Source organism: Sciurus vulgaris, assembly GCF_902686455.1.
Source record: "Sciurus vulgaris genome assembly, chromosome: 5".
NCBI classification, from domain to species: domain Eukaryota; kingdom Metazoa; phylum Chordata; class Mammalia; order Rodentia; family Sciuridae; genus Sciurus; species Sciurus vulgaris.
Genome location: NC_136465.1, coordinates 140,342,968 through 140,364,736, shown reverse-complemented (window position 1 = coordinate 140,364,736; position 21,769 = coordinate 140,342,968). Strand labels below are relative to the sequence as shown.

At 35.6% G+C, this 21,769-nt stretch overlaps 1 long non-coding RNA gene across 3 annotated transcripts in view; it reads right to left on the bottom strand.

The window, feature by feature from the left end:
• The window catches only part of LOC306661883, a 192,893-nt gene that overhangs the window by 48,551 nt on the left and 122,573 nt on the right, over nt 1-21,769 (bottom strand). For 2 of the 3 annotated variants that reach the window (XR_013764000.1, XR_013764002.1), the window contains one exon: nt 11,406-11,538. The exons of the other annotated variant lie outside the window; for it this stretch is intronic. This is a non-coding gene — a long non-coding RNA (uncharacterized lncRNA). Of the gene's footprint in view, nt 1-11,405; nt 11,539-21,769 lie in introns of those variants that run through there. 3 annotated transcript variants of the gene reach the window in all.

Here is a 21,769-nt window from a genome sequence, read left to right as displayed (position 1 = left end):
AAATGTGTCCTTGTAGTATCCCTCAGTTAGTGTCCTTTCCATTCTCAGCCCTGATTTCCAGCAATCCTCCCTACACACTCAAGGTGGGTTAGAATCCTACCCATTGTCATCTGTTTGTCTTTTATATTTCCTCCTGAGCCTTTAAGAAAACAGCAGTTCTCTCCACCTGTGGAGTCAGGATGGCTTCCAGGCAGTTCTCTTGGAAAGAATGTAAAACATTTTGTGCTATAGGTTGGATATTACATCAACGTGAAATTTCCTCGTATGGACTATCATTACAAAAGAAAGTATGTTCAGTGGGGAGAACACTTGCCTAGCATGCATAAGACCCTGGGTTCTGTCCTCAGCATACACACCCACATTTATAGTTTTAGAAAATATACACTGAAGATTTAGGAAGCATGATGTCTCCAACCTACAGGCAGCTAAGAAAAAAAGGAGTGTGTGTGTGTGTGTGTGTGTGTGTGTGTGTGTGTGTGTGTGTGTATAGAGACTGATGATAGGAATTAATAAAACAAAAGGGACATTATAAAAACATTGATAGATCTTGGTAAAGAGTATATGGGGATTTTTTGTGATATTCTATTAACTTTTCTGTAGGCATGAAATAACACAATACAGTTTGGTAATAATCAATATATTATTAATTAAAGGATATATAATAATAAAAGATTAAAAAGAACTCCTGACTAGTTCTTCAGTATCTGGCCCCAGAGGAGACACTTACCATTCCATTCTTGACTCTGACAACCTGTATGCTACACATTGCTCTCAAGGAAGCTTCCAGTCCATGCTCCTTCCCAGAAGGGATGGGCGAATCACAGTATTCCACTTTGGGTTTTTCCTGTTGTGGGTCAGGCATCACCCTGCAGGGCCCTCAAGACTCCATGGTCCACAGAAGAGGACCTTCAGATAGTTTCTCTAAAGCCCTCTTCTCTAGGTGTCAAGGAAGCTTTCTATCTCTCTCCTCCACTGATTTCACAGCATGAATAGCCATATTCAAAGAAATTTAATTTCCGACACCTGGCTTCTCTCACTTCTTATCCTTCTGCATTGTTCAGGTAGAAGAGGTATTGTGAGACCAACTTTTAGAAATTGCATTTGAAATCCTTTTGGTGATTTTAGTCCCTCACTTTGGAATTTGAGTTTTTATCATTGATTGTTTCCTTCGTGGCCTTTTAAACCTTTGCTGAAACTAAGTTAAAAGTGTTAGATTTTAAATATCTGGTTACAGTGACAATATGTAACTCATGACCTCCAAGCAAAGAACAATAATTACCAATTTCTTTCCAGGATAAGTTAAATTAAAAACCAGTGTGGCAGCAAAATTATATCTAAAGGTCATTTCTAGCACTGGACTGTTGAACATATAGATTTTCTTTTTTTCTGAAAGCTAAGTCTTGGGCTATTTTGCTGTATATTGTAGTTCCTCATTTCCTCAGTAAGGAAGCTTGATCTAACATAGTGGTTCTCAAAATATTTTTGATCTCAGAACTCCTTTTTATTCTTAAAATTAAGTATCCATAAGTGCTTTTGTATGTGAGCTACAGCTATAGACATATAGCCTACTAGAATTTAAAAGAAATGTGAAGTACTATTATTTTAATAATAATATACAATAAACCTATGCCAGTTTAACATAATTAATGTTATTAATGAATTATTTTCTAAAAAATATAGTGAGAAGAGTGACAATGTTTGCACATTCACAAATTTTTTGAAATGTTTAATTTAATGAAGACAGGAGGACCCTGCTTTTTCAGTCAATTTGTTGCATGCAAACTCTGGAAAACACAAGTGTAATTGCTAGGCAATGAGGATTTTAAAAAGGTATTATTATGAAACCAGCTTTTATCTCACAGTGTTTTTGAAAAGGCTCTCAGGGCCTGCAGGGGTCCCTAGATCACTTTGAGAAACATTGGTGCAGAGACCAAGTACTTCTTTTGGAGTGACAGTCTTCAATTTGAATCCAAGCTTTGTCTCTACACAGTGGAATTATTTACCATGAGACACAGTCTATCATTTAGAAAAGTAAGATAATGCTTTTGCACAGAGACTTATAACATATATAAGACTTCTCTTTATAGTTTAGTACACATCAGTCCATACTCTGAAAATAAAAGTTTGCTTTCCTTTCTTTCCCTCTATAAGTCCCCTGGTACTCATAATGATACGGACAGCATCTGTGTGGATTGATTTGCATGCTTGGTGATATTATAGTTTGCTTTTTTTTTCTTATTTGGAGAAAAGAAAAACACAGGTATGAATTGCAACACTACAGGACAGCTATGATGACAAAATGAAGTCACAGATTTGAAGATACTATTTGAAAAATTTAGAGACATAAAATATAAGAAATGCACTTACTTTGTCAACAGAATAAAAATGTTAATGAATGAGTCGTTGGCTATTTAGACAAAATTCAACTCTTTGGGAAGACAATAAAAATATAAATTAAAAAAGGATTGGTTTGGATACTATAAATAAAAAATTAAAAAGCACAGCTTTGGGCATGCTGATTCTACTGTTGAATGATGCAGTGCACAGAAAGATAAAATACTTTTATAGGGTGCATAAGATAGTTCTCTATTTGTTTGTCTATCAGTAGCTAACTTTCTTGTTGGGAGACATAAGACCCCTTATACAGCAATTTTATCTTTCAAATGACTTTTTTGAAGGTTAGATGGTCATTTTTCAAGCTCACAAATTGTATAATGCTATGATTCTTTTTCTGTAAAGCAATAATTGGATTTTTTAAAAGAAAGAAAGTATTAGCAGTATTTTTAGGCTTATTTGCTCACGACACGTATATACATACTTTTAACTGGGGACCACTGTGCATGGAGGAACAGGCTGAGGTAACTTAATAATGAACATTCTCCATGGAAAGGAAAACAAACCAGTATAAGAGAGGAATTCACCAGAAAAAGAAATAGCTCCTATTTTACAGGGTTCATGACTGAATCTCTACCCTTCAGCTCCATTTCTTTTCTCAATAGTCCAAAACCAATTTTATAACTCAGTTGTCTTCCAGATAAATGTGCAGCCTGCTGCAGAGATGAGTTTGTGAAGCTTAACCATACAAAATGCTATATCTGAAGAGTGCCTGCATACATTTACAGGGATATTTTATACTTAAAAGGAACTTTGCTTCAGTTTGTTTCATTTTTTGTTCTTTTCTGAGGTGGACTTGTAAAAACCATTAACACAAACATTGATATATCAAGAATACAACATAGAGAAATTGAACTGGTCTGAAAGAGCTGTGGTTACATATGCAATTATATTAGCATTCTAGCATGACAAGTTGACTAAGTACGAGGCAATGTCAGAGTTTCTAATCTCATTAAAATATTTTGAAAAGCTGCACCAGTTATTCATGAAACCATTTGGAGTCATCATTACACTGTTTTTTCTTTATCACCCATTAAGTTGACTTTCTTAGCTCTGATCCAGGAATTAAACACCACAGGTTTTCTTCAAAGGTTATAAATTAAACAATATTTGAAAATTAGGAAGATACATTTTCTTCAAAGTGTTTTCATTAGAGTACAGAAAACCTAGATCTATTGCTATGGACAGGGAACAGTAGGCAATAGTAGGAATATAAATTCATGGATATGTCCACATTTTTCTATAGAAAAGAAAGAATTAGGAAAAGACTACCTTGCACATATATTATCAGGCAGAAAATAAAGAAATGAAACTTCTCTAAGTTCAAGCACATATATATTATTTTCCATTATTTATGTTGGTTTCCTGCTATGACTTTGTGTTTTAAAAGAAAAAAAGAGAAGTTGACTTCGTACTAACAGTGCATCATATTTTCTTGCTTTTCAGTGAGGAGGCAAATCAGTGTATGCTTTTATTATCCTGACAGGGAAATATCCTGGATGTCCTGCTAATTGAAATGGACAATTTCCTAGGCTCAGAAATCTGTCAGGTGGTCTTGTTGCAGCAACATAATGCTAACCACAGGCACAGATGAAATGAGTCACATTCACAACATGCTGCTGGTTAAATTGATTTAGGGAGATAGAAATTACACGTTGGAAAATAAACCCATGATTACAGAAACATACATTAAAAACTGCTAATTCATACTGATGAAGAACACCCGTAGTATTGTACTTCATTTGCATTCAAGGTCACATAGACTGTTAATGTAGAGGTCAAGGGAAAAGATAGTGGGTCTTCCAAATAATTTATTTTAAATTTGAAGTGTCAGATCCTATATCAACTTGGAATGTAGTATTCATTCTCCTGCCATATAAATTGACACTGCTTTTGTTTCTCAAAATGAGGTTTTGCATCAGCTCTCTGGGTAAGTGTCCTATGGTGCAGTACATCACACAAAAGCAATTTGTGGAGGTGTGGAAAGAAAAAAACTTAATGTGTTTTTGTATCACCAGAAGCATCTACCTGTATAAGTGGGTTACGAAATGAAAGCATTTTAATACATATAATGAGAATTGATCAGCATTTTGTTTGACTTCACTTACAAATTCTACTCCTAGTCTCTCTAGCCAGCAATTTTCTGTTTTTCTGACATGAAATGACTTTGGGGAAAAAATGTTATAGGTTGTTTTTCCACCTCTATGTTCTTCCTTCTTCTGATCTTGTTTTGCCTAATGAGGTTAAAAACAACTAACTTGTAGCACCAACCAGACAGAAAAATCGTAGAAAAAATGTCAGTCTTGTTGGTTACTCTTGACTGCATCTGCAAGGATAGCAACTGAGTAAGGGAGACTGTATGAATGACAATATCTGCATTCATTTCAAACTTTGTCATATTTGTTAAAATTATTACAAAAATCATCACTGTATAAACTGGTTTATTAGTTAAATCCTCTGTAGGTTTTATAATATAACTCTGGATCTTTCAATGGTAATTAAAACTAGGTACCCTCTTGTGTACCTTAATTTTTCTTCAAATTTCTGCAGTTGTTTTAGAGAAGAATCCTCAAATTAAGTTATTTTAAGGACATTAAAAGAATATTAAAAAATTAAATAGTATGCATATATATGGAAAACTATGAGACCATGTTGTACTGTCTTAATTTGACTGCATTTCTCTCTCTCCCTATTAGACTGTCAGTCCATAACCAACAATCCTGAATCCCCAGCTCTAGTTTGATACAGGAAAAGGGCTCAAAACTACTTGTTGAATGGATAATGAAGAAAAAAATAAAGGATACAAAATTGAGCTATAAAGGAGTATTAAAGAGCCACGTATCTTACTTTCACTAGGAATTTGAGGAACAGCTGCCATTTACAAAGTACTTATTAAGTACAGAGCAGAACATAAAACACCTGTATTATTTCATTTATTCTTAGAAATAATTCTGTGAGGCAAAATATAATTGAGTCTCAGAGAGAGTCTAAGTGACCCACACAAAAAGTTTTATACCTACTAATTCACAGAATTTGGAATGACAGAAGTCTTTCCCAAATTCAACTACAGACATTATTTCACTATCAAAGAACCCACTCATGGGTCTTTTCCCATAAGGAGCAACTTACTTCTAGGAATGCCTAGTTCTCGACTCCCCCAACAAAAGGGCCAACATTTTTCTCCAAGTTCTTTTATGACTTAAGTTTGGTCAATCCAACCACCTGAAATCCATTTTAGTACCTCTTTATTTTTTCAGCACTCGGTTTTCACCAGAATTTGTGCCATCTGAGAGGACTTACCTGTAATGAATGTTTAAAAAAATACTCTGAAAACCTATTGTCTTTTTTTCCCCCTAAACCTTGACTTCCCCCCTCTTAATAGTAGAAACCTTGGTTTCCCTTCCCCTTATTATCCATAAACACCCAGATATTCTATTCCTTATAGCAAAATGGTATAAAGGAGACTTGCTTCTCACAGTAAGGTAACTAATAGCCTACAATATTTTATCATATATTTAAAATGACTAAAAGAGTTCAAAGTTTCCCAACTCACAGAAAGGATAAATGTTTAAAGAGATGAAAGTACTAGTTACCCTGATTTGATCATGATACATTGTATATACATACTGAATTATTATTGTATTCCATAATAATATACACATATTACATGTCAATAACAAGAAAAAATAACAAAATTCTTTCAAATCAGTTCCTTTTAAATCATCCCCACGGACCTCCTCACCTTCTGCCTGGGTCACCACCAGGCTTCCTAACTGGACTCTGCCATTAGATTCAAATAACTCATGTTATTCTTCCTGTTTATGGCAGAATATTTATTAAAGCACAATCTAACCATGTCAATTTTCTGGTAAAACAGATCTTCAACAGCTGCTTCCTGAAACTTCTTAGCAGGGCCCTCATTAACCTAATCTCTATTTATATTTCCAATCTCTTCTTCCATCATTGGCTTCTGACTTATATATTCAGAGTATGCTGAAGTCCCCCACCCACTCTGTTATGCTGTTTTAGATTTCCTAACTTAGTATCACACCCATTGTTCACAAGACCCTTCATCTATCAATTCTGCAATAACGAAAATACTTTGAAAAATTCTTAAGCCATTATCTTTTGATGAAATTTAACTGTATTTCCAGTTAATATTTCCTAGTTAATATTTCTTTGTTCACATACTTCACTTAGAGACTCCAGTAGTACATGTGGCTATTTGCTTACATATTTAAGTAGACTGTGAACTCACTGAAGATCAAGGCCATGCCTGATTATTTTAGGCTCTTAACATTTAGCATGATGCTTGGCACAAAGCAAGAGCCTAAGACAAGTCAGTATAAAATGCACATACTATTGCTATTTCTAATATTCTTTTCCCCTGATCTGAGGTTTTATGTTCCTTAAATAATTCCTGAAAATCTTCCTATGATAAAGCAGAGAACTTCCTGGCTTCCTGCTAGTTGTCTTCTTTTGGAACTCTTATGAAACATAAGAGCCACTGTATTTTCCCCCATTAGGGACTGCAAAAGGTCAACAAATCTTCACAGTTGGTAACTTGAAAAGTGGGTGATGAATGTAAAGATAATTTATGTAAACATGATAAGCGCCATGCCCACACCCTTTTCAAATGTCCAAAGACATTGTAGTTATTTTAATGACTATCAGGTGATATTGATTTCTAGTGCCCTTTATTCATCATACCACACTATCTCTCCAATAAAAACCATTTAAAAAAATGTATGCCTAGTTAAGAGTTATTTGTTAAATTGTTACAAATCAAATAGGATAGTCAATGCTGATATTTAAATCCAGAGCATATACAGGAGCTTAATAAAAGCACTGCTTTCCCTGTGACATCATTATAAACAACTTTCAGTCATTTTGAAAATCCATTTCAAATTAAGGTTGCAGAAAGCACTGCTATCCATTTAACACTCATGGATTTTATAATTGAGTTTTTTTTCCCTTTAAGAGTATAAATATACCAAAGGATAATATTTCTGACATCAGTGCCCTTAGTAAATAATTTAATTGATTCCAGTTCTGAAAAACTGACCTCTATGTAGTTTAAGTTGCCCTCCTCCACCAAGTTATAAATAAAAACGCAACAATGGTTTTCAGTTGAAATATAATTACAGCAGTCTGACAGCAGTCATAGTGAGGACAGCTGTCTAAATAGGAACAATGTGGCTCCAAAGGAAAACATAATGCTTAAGGAAACACACTGGATGCAGCCTTAATTCCAGAAACAACAAGCATGAGATCAGAGCACTGAAGAGTCATGGACCTGCTCTTCTTTGTAGCTTTTATCTGAACAAAATATGTGAACAAATTGACTACACTTGTTCTACCTCACCCAGATGTGATCGTGAAACGACATGAAATATTTGATGTATTTCAGAGAAGGAACTTCTGTTTTAACTATGTTTTTGTTGTATTACACCGTAATAAAAATGCTAACATACAAATAATACATCTCAGGCATATTAGTTCAACATGCTTCAGTGAAGTAGAAGAGCTATCATCTGACCCAATTAATCTTGATTTGGGATAAGGGCTTGATAAATTACTTCCCAGGAAAGGAGGTACCATGGCTCATTGCTCTTTGTTTTCATCTTAGATCTACTGTGGGCTCATTGCATGACCTTGGCAAAGTCATTTAACCTCTCCTTACCCCAGATTTTTCATTTGTAAGGTGTAGATAATCCAGACCTAACTTGGCAGAATAAGTGATAGCACAATATAGGAAATAGGTATGAAAATGGACATTTATTAATATAAAGGATAAAGATGAGGCATAAGAATATTACTGTGTTAGTCATATAAGCCTCTGGACAAATCGCCTTCCTGTAGAACTATTTCTGACAAGTAGGCACCTAAAAGTCATTTAAACAAACAGATATATTTTATATATATCTGTTCAAATATATATCTGTATATATATCTGTTCCACCTAAAAGTCATTTAAACAAACATATATTTTATATATCTGTTCAAATATATTTTATACTGTTTGGTTCATTAGACACATATTCTGGCTTCACAAATCTGGTATCACATAGATACAATCTTATTTAAATAAATATATTTACTGTATACACTTTTATTTTTCTGGCTATTTAGGCTGTGACTTTTCCAGTCCAAACCATTAGCAAAGTAATGAGTGATAGATGTAGGAGAAATATTAATTAATCACAATTAATTGAGACAATGTATGGTATAAACTGATGTGCACAGTTTAAAAAGACAAAAAAATGAGAAGAGGTTGGTTATTTAAAGCAAAAATATGATATTACAAACAGTTAAAATGGAGATGGGCCTGTGCTACATAGATTATTTAGAATACACCTTTAATTTTGAACCTTTTAACTTACATTTAACATGAGAAGTTTTGGGACGTTTTCAAAAGAAAAAAAACATTTGCACTAAATAAGGCATGATAATGGAATGATTGAAGGAAAGAATCAGTCTACACCATCCTTTATAGTGTCTAGCATTTGAAAAGAAGTTGTAATCAAATTTTCTGCATCATTTAGGGCAGATTTAAGAAAGGTAAATTTTACTAGTTATGAGGGTTGTTGCCAAAGTATTTACATATGCTTTTTTTCACTAATAGTTGTCAAAATACCTTAGATTTTTAAAACAACACTGACAATGATGAAATCTTAGTTTCATATGAAGAAAAATTTTATGACCTTAACCTCCTAAGAGGTTTGCCTAGCCCTTAAATTCCATGTGGCTTTTTAAAGAGACCAAGTGAAGAATGTATCTGATGCACTGTTTTCTAGAATTGGGCTGGACAGGACATGTCTAGATCTTCTGGGCATGGTGAGGGAGAGCAGAAGTACGCTGAAATTGTCGTGGATAAGAAGGGGAGAGGGTGAGAAAAGGTACCACTTACACAAATAGGTGATCCAATCACATCTACTTGCAAGAGAGTTGGCTACAACTGAGGGGTGCATGCATTCACAGCTAAACCACAGTTAATCCCTTTCTGTGTTCTTTATGCCTATTACTGAACCCAGTGCAAGTATTGAATAATTATCTGATGAACCCACCAAATGGATTGAAAGCATAAATATAACTTTGTTAAACTCTTCATTTACTTCAACATTTATTGAGCACCTATCATTTTTAAGACACATGGGTGCACACACACACATATGCAGAGTCTTTGCTCAGTCTAGTTAAAGAGATACTGGGAAAATAAACTTATAAACACGTACACAGAAACAAATGGGGGGAAAAGCCCTCTATATGATGGACATAGTGTTGAATAAAATCTGACCTTGACAGGGAATCATGGCAGGCTTCTTTAGTGATTCTTGAGCTGACATGTGAAAGATGAATGTTAGGTAAGTCATTGTGGAAGCCAGCTGAGGTGTCAGAGATCTCCCGGTAGAAGGGACTACCTGGGATGCAGGAGGGCCCGATAGTAGGAATGGGTGTGGCACATCAAAGAAAGGAGAGAAAAAGGAGGTGCTGGGGGAGGTGGGGTGGAGTCAGGCCCTGTAGAGCAGGGTAGGCTGCGCTGGTGAGATGACTCCACCATAGAGATTGATATAAGAAACCACAAAAGGAGAATGATCCCTGATGCAGAGCAGTGGCGATTTGTAAACAGGCACAGGGAGCAAGGTGCCCCAGGCTTGCCAGTGGCCTGAACACATGTCTACAGAAAACTGTCAGTTGTTTCTAGAAAACTGAATATTTCTTTTAAACTAGAATGTAACTCAGAGACAACTTGCCTGCTTGTATGCTCAGTGGAATATTTAGTATCTATCAGATTATCTGGTACTTAATATTTATGGAATGAAAAAAATACATAGAAAATGTGAAATAAATGTTTCCATTACTAGAACACCGATCTCTTCCTTAATCTCCTCTTCACCAATGAAAGCATATTGTTTCATTTAATGTTTTATATTAGAATCGAATGAAATGTTGTGGCAGTATTTCTTCTAAGAAATAGATCTTCATATGAAATAGGTTATTTTAATCTATAGTTACCCACTGTGCTTTAAAAATAATAAAATATGCAGATGGAAATGCTAATTATTACTGATTTGATCAGTACATGTTGTATGTATGTGTTGAAATATCATGCTCTACCCTAGCAGTATGACAATTATTTGTGTTAATAAAAAATAAGAAATGAAATTCAATTTTGGTGGAACTTCTCAATAATGATTAGTGTGATGACCCAATTCTGGTCCCCTCTCATCTTTTCTGCAGCCATGACCCCAATCCCAAACATCCCCATCCCTTCCTTGAAGGAAAAGTCAAACATATTTGGAAAATGAAAGGAGCCTCCTGGGAACAAGACTGCTCAGGAATTAGGTGGGTATTAAACGAAGGGACATTTGGAGGATTTCATTTCAGGGGAAAAAATGTTTTCATGATTGAAATGAAAAATGAATACTGATAAAAAGATAAAATACATAGGGTGTGGTTGAGAGAAAAATTGAGAAACCACAGGTATAGTCTAAAAACTGATAGCAGAAGTCTATGACTCTATTATGTGGGGGTAAAGAATGAATGAGAGAGAAGAAAATGGTCATGGGGATCTGATGTTTTGGAGGTGTCATAGGAGGCTTTCTAGTTGTTAATCAAGAATACAGGTTTGCTAAAAGAAGTAAGGTGATTCTCTAGTGATTCTTGAGCTGACATGTGAAAGACATGTCCTCCCTTGGGTCCTGTAGGTGATTGGTTCTAGGACCCCAAGAGGATATCAAAATCTGAGGACGTCCATGTTCTTTATATGAAATGGTCTATAGAATACTTATAAGACCTAACAGAAAGTAAATGCTGTGTAGAGTTGTTATACTATATTGTTTGGGGATTAAGAAGGAAAAAATAGAGTCTGTACATATCAGTACATACAGACAATATTTTCCCAAATAGTTTCGAGCTGCGGTTGGTTGAATCCATGGAGTATGAAGTAGTTTATAGGACCACGAGGAATGGGAGGGTCATGATGGCGTCTCCTTGCCTCAAGGGAAGGAGCAAAAGGTCTTCATGAGAGCAGGCATTAGGAAGCTCACCATTACAGCAACCAGGTCCTGGGATCAACACGTGGGACATTGCTTGGAGGAGAGTTTGCTCAGAATGAATGGCAGTTCCACAGAAGGCAACAGACTGAGGAAGGGTACGAGAGGGCTATGTGTGAGACACTCCCTGTCTTTTATTTTTTGAAAGAAGAAAGAAACACCTATTTTAATCTTGAAAATTAGACTGGGAAAAAAGCATTCAATTTATTTCTGACCAATTTTCATCTCGTCGTGGTCGTGGTCTCTTTTCAATTCTAATTCTATTGATTTTTTAACGTCTCTCTCCATCATACTGGGAAAATATTGAAAGAACACGATAAGGAAACATTAACCTACAGTAATAGGAATGCCACAGTATCCATCTAGCAATAAAAAGAAACCCATAAAACCTCAGGCTCTACCCAGCAGCATTCCATTCATGGATGCTGAAAAGCAAGTAAGAAATCTTGGAAATATTACCAGAGCTCAGCATTGTGAATCCAGGAGAAAGGAGGGTGAGAGGGACAAGGGAAAAGTGTAAGGAAACAGAGAATGCCTCTCTCTAAGCTCTATGTACCTATGGAGAAAAGCACCAACTCTGGATTAGGGAGAAAATTTTTGATTAAGGATAGTGAAAAAATTATTGATGGGAAAACAAAGGAGAGATAAAGTTCAAAACACATGGAGTTTCAAAATTCTGAAAAGGTAAATAATTAAAATTAGTAAGGTATCAAATGGATTGACCTTAAGCCAATAAACAATAGAAGTAAAGATTTGAAATTTATTTCAGTTCTTCTGATGGGCAGCTGGGTGGTCTTAAGAACAGTCTTGATTCTTTGAAGTTTCAGTCTTTATCAGTAAAGTGGGGATAATTATGCTACTTACTTTATAGGGTATTTACTTTGATTAAGTGAAATAAAATATAAAAGTGTTTATCACAGTACCAGGGAGCAACTGAGAACTTAATACATGTAATTTAGTATTAAAAGCTATGACAGTCTTTGATGCCTTTTCCTAATATTCATTAGTAAGGAAGAATGGAGACAACTTGTAGATGATTCTGGATGTCAGAAACTGAAAGGATGGTTGCTTTAGTTAATCTACTGAGTTTACAGCCTGGCAAAAATATTTAGAAGCCCAAAACCAAGCAAGTGAAAGAAAATGGAAGTTCTAAATGCTAAAGGTAAGGTCACTAAGATTTAAAGAACTAATATAGGAATATACAACCCACAAGTGTTCAGAGAGATTTGTTTTCTCATGGAACATACTAAAAACTTAGAAGACTTTTAAAATACTAGCTTCTATTTCACAACCAGCACAACAGAACTTGTCACATGATAACAAACATTTAATGAAAGTGAACAACTTGGATTTTAAATTGGATGCAAAGTTTCTAAATGGACTAATAATGTTCCAAGTATTCTTGGAAGCATAAATATGTTGAGAACAGAACTGAAGTTTCTAAAAATTTCACCACGGTTTTTCCTATGAGAGAAAATTGGTCTCAAATAATATTTTCTTCTTTTTAGGTGGTAGAGATAATAAATGGATGGAGGTTTTACTGAACTCCTGTTGCACTCCCTGGTGTTAGGCAGTGGGGCACGGGAGACACTGGGATGCACGTCCACAAGGACATTTGGTGGGACAACAAGGTAGTGAAAGCCAGGAGTGAACAAATAGAAATGGCAAGGGAAGTGTGTGGGCACCTGAAGCATCCAGCCTGTTGTCTGGGCCAGGACACTGGGAATCATCTGAGTCCTTTCTTTCCCTTGCTCTCTACCTATTCTACCTCCACCAAGTGGTCTAAGTCTGCCACCTCTCCCAATTCCCACAGTCGCTATTCTGTTCCACAGTGTCTTCACTCCCTTAGGTGAATGCTTCCCTCTCTTAGCTCCACTCTTCTCCTCACCACCATATTCTGCCCAATAGCTAAAGCAAACTTCTCAAATACAAACTAGACTCATAGTATTTCTCTGGTTGAAATATTTTGGTGTCATTCTATTACCATTAGGATTAAATCCAACCATTTATCATGGCTCATCGGATCCTGTAGGCTATGCCCTGCCTATTTCGCCTAATAGGCTTCTCTTACTTTTAGTAAACTCCAGTTCCAGGTCCTTCCTCAGGACCTTAGTGTATGATGTATACTCAGTCCTCTACTAGATATTTCAGGATGGTGTTACTCTTTAGGTTGAACTCAGAGGTTACCGTCTCAGAGAGCCCTTCTATGACCACATTCCACAAAAAAGACTGTAGACCCTCACTTCACCACTCATTATTCCCCATGATAGTAACTACTACTTATATGCATATGGGTATATTCTCCTTCTACTCCATTAAATATAAATTATTTGAGGGCAAGAATCTTGGTTAACCTATGTATTATTGCACTCCTCAAGCATCACCTAAAACCAGTGCCTGACACCTAGTCATGTTTGTTAGTTGAATGATGAAGGGACCATTACCCACAGCTCTCATACAGATGTATCTCCTGTCTCCAAATCATGTGTTCTTAAAATTCTTTTGTTTGGGGGAGGGTGGGTGGGGTGGGAATGGGCAGTGCTGTGGATTGAACCCAGGACTTTACACATGCTAGGTGAGCACTCTGCTACTGAACTATACCTGTAGTTCCTTTTCTATCTTTTAACCTTAAGTTATTTTATTGCCCAATAGCAATTGAGCCCCCAAGTCTTCTGTGCATCTTCTGATCACAAAGCCTTTCCTGATGAAGGAGACTAAGGTTGATATATGTTAACTAGAAGAGGCATAAGGGTTACCTAATATTTCGATTCCACTATCTGCTGAGTCCAGACACAAAGGTGCTTAAAGTTCCTGCAGTACTGTTACTACTGCATAATGGGAAAAAGGTTTTGTGGACTGATCCCAGCAATAATCTAATAATAGTAATAAAACTGGCAACAAAAAATATGACTACATAAAACATTTTCTCCCTCCTGGGAAAATAGTTCCAATGATCTAAACAACTAACTTATGAGTGAACTTACTGAACACATCTTAATTTTAATTTGAAGACTACCTGAGTAATCTATGAGCCATGAAATCCAGAGGACAAGGAGGTCAGCATTGCCTGGAGTAATTAAGAAAGCATCACGGAGCAGGGGAGACCTAGATGGTCCTTGAATCACAGTTAGATTTAAATTGTTGCTGTATTTAGTCACACAAGTTCTCCTCACAGAACTTTGAGGGGAGCTTTGCATCTCTTCGATGCCCAGTTTCTCCTGGCAGGCTGCCACCCTGTCAGCAGCAACAGCCCTTCTGCTGAAAAATGGCCAACAAGGTAACTGTGAATAATTTCAGGTTGAAAACATTAAAAACTTCCACAAAGTGAAATATTAATGAATACAGCCGCTTAGGAGTACATTTGTGTGTATGTATGCAAATTTCTTTTTATCTTTTAGACCCTCCTGGTGGCTTTAAACATTGACAGAGCTACAAAATATCAGTGGCTATATATTAACGGAAGTCAATAATCAATGTTAAACATCTTCATGACTTGCAAGTAGACTGTGCTTCAAAGAAATTAATCACAATAATATTTCACTGAAGACTTTGACATTGCTTATTTAGAAGAAGGTGAGTTCTACGGGGCATGGTTTTCCCTCTTGTCCTCCACGATGTCAAACTTATTAAGTAAAGTTCTGAAGTTTCCTGAGACTATCGTTCTGCGACTATCTAATAATCTTCATATTCACTTCAGATAATTAAAACAGAAATAATACACAGACACACAAATAAAGAAGATAGGGCAGATGTCATTCCAGAACCTCTCAGAAGATGGCACCAAATATCCACACCTATTACCTGCCAAGAGCCAGGAAAAGCCAACCGTCCAGGTTTGGCATGCCATCATTCTTAGCAACTTGACTGGTTTCTCACACAAAGCATCTGTTGCCTGGAATTCACTCATGGACACTTCCACTTCTGCCCTCCCCTTTACCCTGGTTGTACACTCCAATTACAACTTATGAAAACCACTCCTGCCATAATAGCCACCTCTTGGCCTTGGCAACTTCAGTCATCTAGATGCCAACCATTGGCAAACTACCACATTGGCTAGTCCTAACAACCAAGTTTTTCCGTGATGACACAGAACCTAATACTTTAATTCCCATGCTTTCAATAAGTAGTCTTCATACATGGTCACAGTTGACCTGCCTGAGATAGAAAATCCTGAAATTAATGAATGCCATTACATCCTCTCCAAGCTAACATGGAAATTGGAATTTCTAATCAATTTCAAGATTTTGGTCCTCCCTGGAAGAGGACCTTGAATAAGAAAGCTTTCTAGGCTTTATACCCACACTCACATCCAGTTATTAGGAGGTACAACTTATAGTTTCTTAGCATCTTAAAAGGCTTTCTATAATTTTAATGTAAATCAGTTAGAGACAAGAAACAGATAAACCAAGCACTCATCCGTAGTGCTGTACTACCCTGGGGATCTTATCCTAATCTCTGAGTGTTATGGTGTTTCCACAGTGGTAGAAAATTTGAAAATGTGGGTTTGGGTTGGGGTCTTCATGAAGAATATACCTTCAATGTGATAAGTTCTCAGCCTGAATAGCTTTTCAACTGATTGAAAGCTTCTAAAATTCTGCTGATTGTAGTACTGGGATAATCATTAGTAAACTGCATGGCCCATGCTAGTTTAACTGCCAACTGCCTGTGTGTTGTCAGAGTCCCAACCATGTCCAGAGAGGTCTCATGTCTGTTTTGTTAAGGGTTTTGTATAGTATTTGATATATATTGATCATAAAGCTCCCATATGAACAAAAATAATAATGATTATTTCTGGGTGTTTCCTATGGGTCAGATGCCCTATTAAGTGTTTTGTATGTACTAATTTGTTACGTGATTATGTGCAGAAGTTCTAAGACACAATTATTAGCCCAATATTTCCTATTAGGAAACTGTAAACTCATGAGTTGAAATGATTTACACTAGGTCTAGGGTTCATAAAGGGAAAAGTTTGATTGTGATCCAAGTTTGTGTGACCTTAAAGTCCATGTTTGTTTTTTAATGTTTTTAATTAGTGCATGATACTTATACAGAGTAGTGGGCCTCATTGTGACAAATTCATAGCTGCACATAATTTGCTCTATTTCATTCCCCAGTATTTCTCTTATCCTCTCCTCCACCCCCTGGATCTACTCTACTGGTTTTCCTTCTATTTATTTACTTTTATTTTTAATTGGTTCAATATGATTATACATAAAAGTAGGATTCATTGTGAATGAATAAAAGAATTGTGGTATATACATAAAATGGAGTTTTACTCAGCCATAAATGAGAATAAAATTGTGTCATTTGCTGTTAGATGGATAGAACTGGAGAACATTGTGCTAAGTGAAATAAACCAGACTCAGGAAGTCAAGGGTCAAATGTTTTCTTTCATATATGGAAGCTACAGAAATGTGGATAAAAAGGCAAGGATCTCATGAAAATAGAACAGTGGAGTAGAGGAAGGGGATCAAAGGGGAGGGAGGAGGAGTGGGAAAGGGGAGGAACAGAATTTAAATGATTAAACTGTGCAATGTGCACATGAATATTTCCCAAAGTCCATGTTCTTAATCTCCAAGGGGGTATTGTTTTGACTAATAAACACATGTTTAATTAGATTTCATGACATAAGTAAATTTTTGTCATGTCAATTAATTTTAAATGGGTTCAGGTATATGATGGATTTACTCATACTCCCTTTCTAAGGTCCACTGCTCACCTCTAGCACAAGATGTTGGCTGTGACTCTTGATAAAAGGTATTCTGCTGATTCCTTCATAGACAAGTGAAATTAGCATAGCCAGAGAAGACTGGTTATTTTCTAGGACTTAGAGCACTTTCAGAAATTTCTGTTGTGTCCACACAGTAACAAGTTCCTCACGAGATGCCCTCTTTCAGAGTTTTCAAGTTACGTTTTAGTGTTCAATGGAGATATTATGTAACTAGAATTAACTTTCATGTTTTTGAGTAAGTTCTGCTTTGAGAGTTTAAAGTTATATGAAATATTATCCATCAAACCAGTGCCAGTGTTTACCAGAAAAAAATTTTGAGTCAGCAGTACTGATCTATCATTTATAACTGTGTAACTTAGGGCATTTAATGAATCTCTATCTGTCCCATCTGTGTTATCTACATATGCAAATAGTGTTTAGCTGATAATGGTGCTGTGAAATGAAATAAGATACCACACTTAAAGGACGCTGAGATATATTAAACACTCAAAAATATTGGCCTTGATTTTTCTCAGATCTATATCCAAATTGCATTATTCACTCTGTATTTACTAATAATTGCTACTACACTAATGAACTATCCAAAACCAATAGCAACATCAGATCTCTATTATTGTTAGCCCCAAGCCAACTCAACAAAATATAGCTTAAGCATAAGATGCTATAGAAATTTTATTAAACTACAATTACTTATGCTAATTCAAGAAAATAGTAATATCATAATGGCAAAACTTGTAAAGAGCTCAATATTTTCCACCACAGTTCTGTTTTCTAGTCAAATAATGGAATTTATCAGGCACGCAAAAGTAGTCAGTGAGAATTAACTGAATTATGTGTTATAATTGCTTTCACAGAAATTATGAGTATTGTCATCTTTATATTTATGATCTAATTTATTTTCAGAAAATATTTAATGCATTTTTAAATGGACAAATATGTTACTTTAAGAATTTTAAACAATTGGCAAATTTTATCACTAATAGTTATAAATCAAATGATCTATACATATATTTTTTCATGATCATTTCTTATATAAACTACTTGTGATTGCCTTTCCTGAATTATTAAATTCAAAAAAGCAGGGTCATTAGACACTCGGAAGGATAGAAAATGGACTCTGGTTGCATTGCAGTTATTCTAAAGATGAAGTTTAACTATTTTACTGTGGTTTCTGCTCATGGCAGTTTTCCCACATAATTGATGCTTTTCAGGATGCTAGCAATTGTTACTTTAAAATTGGAACAAAAGAAATTAATCCTTTTAGAGGGAGTGATGATTCAAACCTGCCAGATGAAAAAAAATAATAACTCTAATCTGACTTCAAAGCCTACATTCCTCTTTGCAGAAATAGTAGTTTCTATAGAATTATATAAAATGCAATGGAATTGCCCCCCAAACTTTGGGAAAATAGGATATATTACTAAAGGTCAAGTCACAAACAGTTATGAAAATGCATGTTTCTTTATAAGGGGGCATAAAACAGGTGTTATTTAATGTAAATTCACCTAGTGAATGATTTCTATCACACTGAAGTTTGGAAAAATCTGCAGTGTAATGTACATTACATATACTTCTATACTCAGGATCAGATAAGTAACAATCTATCAATGACATAGATCTATTTTACTGGTACACTACTTCATTAAATTTCTCTAAAGTTTTCTAATTTTGCAGTGGTGTGTTAAACACATACCTTTTTGTATTTACAGGAAATTGAAAATCTACCTTTTTAAAAATATTTTTTAGTTGTAGAGGGACATAATATCTTTTATTTATTTATTTTTAGATGGTGCTGAGGATCGAACTCAGTGCTTCACGCATGCAAGGAAAGTGCTCTACCACTGAGCTACAACCCCAGCCCCTGAAAAATCTATCTTAAAGTTTCAACTTGGCACCATATGTTTTAAATGACATGCACACTGCAGTATTAGTAACATTGAGCTGGATATGGTGGCGGGCACCTGTAATCCCAGTAATAGGATGCTGAAGCAGGAGGCTGTCAAGTCTGAGGCCAGCCTTAGCAATGAGTGAGACCCTGTCTCAAAATAAAATGAAAAATTTGGGGGATGTAGCCCTATGGTAGAGCATTCCCGGGCTCAATCCCCAGGTGTGTATGTATGTGTGTTTGTATGTATGTTTTAAACCAGTATTGAGTAGAACTGGCAGCATTTGGTAAAGATACATAAAAGTGGGCACTGAGATACTTTAGAAAAGCAAATGTTGTAAAGTCTTTAGGTAGAATTTTTCTCTTTGGGTCAGTTTAGACTGCAATTGTCAAGGGACTAGGTCCAAGAGAGGTCATGTGATAATAACACAAAAATTTCAAGATACCAATCATCGGGTCAAAGGCACTATGAGTTTTAAGTGGAAAAAAAAATGGAGTGGAGTGTTTGACCTGAATATCCTGGCCAAATTCTAAGTTGAGAGATTGCCGTCTGTTTTCCGTAAATCCTCCCAGTAGTTTCTTTTGGATGCTGTCCTCTCATTCAATTCCTTTCTTAAATGATTTTGCCCTATTGTTGTGGTCTGTTAAACAACTGCTGTGTTCCACTCCAGTCGTAGGTAAAGTGATTTCTGTGCTCTGTAGTTTATAACACGCTCCTTAGGGGGTGAAAGGTGCTGCCCGAAGGTGAGATGCTGGTGTTCGTTTTAAAAGGAAGCTACATACTAATCTTAATATAACAGATATATTTTTAAAGTTCAATACTGTAGGTTTTGTGGAATCATTTTCCAAACAAAATGAATAAGGGTTGAAGCTTTCTTTCTTCATTTTTTTTTTTTTTTGTCTTTGTCACTTTATCTCCATATTAGGTTTAACAATAGAAGGTTCCCAAAGGAGTGACTCTATGAATCTGAGATTCAAGGAATACACAGTCGTTAAGCAAATGTATGTGTTTAGTGATGCTAAACTAGATTCACAGTTAGAGTAGACCTGGAATAGAAATGAAATAAACTCCAGAAGAAGAGCTCAGAGCATCTCATCAGACACAGCTTGAGGACATATATTTCTGTATAGCTCACTGTTTAGACACCCAAATTGTCATCCTAAAGTCACATTTCATTCATTAGAAAAAAGACTTAAAATGTGAAGTGATGAGATAACATCATTCTAAACGAAAATCTACCCATTCCCCCCTCCGCAAAAGAAAAAAATCCCCAAACCAAAATGACAACGGGAGAAAAAGTCAAAGAAGGGATAATTCATCTTGAGTTCACAGGTACACAGTCACTCCTCCTGCCCAAGAAACTTCAACTGAGAGCAAACACAGAGTTTATAAATGAAGACTGTAATCAATTAGCATTAAGCAAATGCCTTGATGACTTTGATTTTATAGTTGTTCTGACTTGGGAGGAAGTGTGATACACTGATGTGGGTCATTATTCCTGAAACTTACTTTATCCATGCAGTTTCTTTTATTTTAATGTTTAAATCAAAGGATTATAAAAAAAAAAAAAAAAGGAAAAAAGAAAGAAAAAGATGGTTTATTTGGTTGAAGAAAGTCAAAGTGGAAATCAACAGGCAGATGATGAACTTCACATCAGAAAAGCCAGATGATAACTCTGTACCTTTTAGTAAGAGAGTACTTCAAAATCTGCATTACTTTGACAAAACTATTATCATCCAAAAAGCAGACTCTACAATGTGCTGTTCCCTCTCTTTCTCTCTTTCTCTCTCTCTCTCAGGCATCATTGACACTAAGAATAGACCATAAATTGGTAGTATAGAGTGCCTTTCAGTTCCAATTTTTCTAAAAGCACTTCACCAAGCAATTAGTCACATAATGGGGATGTGCTGACTCCGTGTAGCCTTTATATAGTCACTAATAGCACACCATCTTGCCAACCACTAGACTGGATTGTGGGGAGGGCAATGTAACCTCTTTAGTCTTGTCAGCCCTGTCACATTCTCTCCCTAAAAATCACACATTTGAACCATACTTTTTCATAAAATACCTTAGAGTCAAAATTTGTATTCTAACAGGAAAGTAGTAACAACAATAACTAAGCATTGATTTTTCGTTTGTTTGTTATTTCCACAATCCCAGAGTGCTGGGGACTCGAACCCAGGCCTCCAGCATGAGAGGCAGGCACCCTACGAGATGGGCTAAATGGCTGGCAAGCATTGATTTTTGAATTCAATTAATCATAGGATCTAGAGTTATCTTCTATATCATCTGTGAAAGGATGATACTCCAGTATGTTCTACTGTACTTCGGCATTGGCTTCATTAGAGGAAATGGGATTGGGGGACCGTTTTTTATTTATTTATTTTGTTATTTTAGTTGAAATGAACTTTATAATAAAGGATATACAAAATATTTTAGTCTATTAAAAATAACATTAGAAATAGCTGAGCTGGTTATCGAATGGCAGTTTTTAGCTACTGAAAGGTTAAACTGAAGTTCTAGAGCCCCAAACATTTGTTAATTCTTACTCTAGGAAAGAATATATATTAATATATGAATAACGGTGGTTCTCTGCTTATAAAAAAAGATCCCATGGGCAAACACATTGGCAGTCACAACATTCAAAACTCTTGGAAAGGTATTTTTCAGTTATCTAATGAATTTGAAATGATTTCTACTGA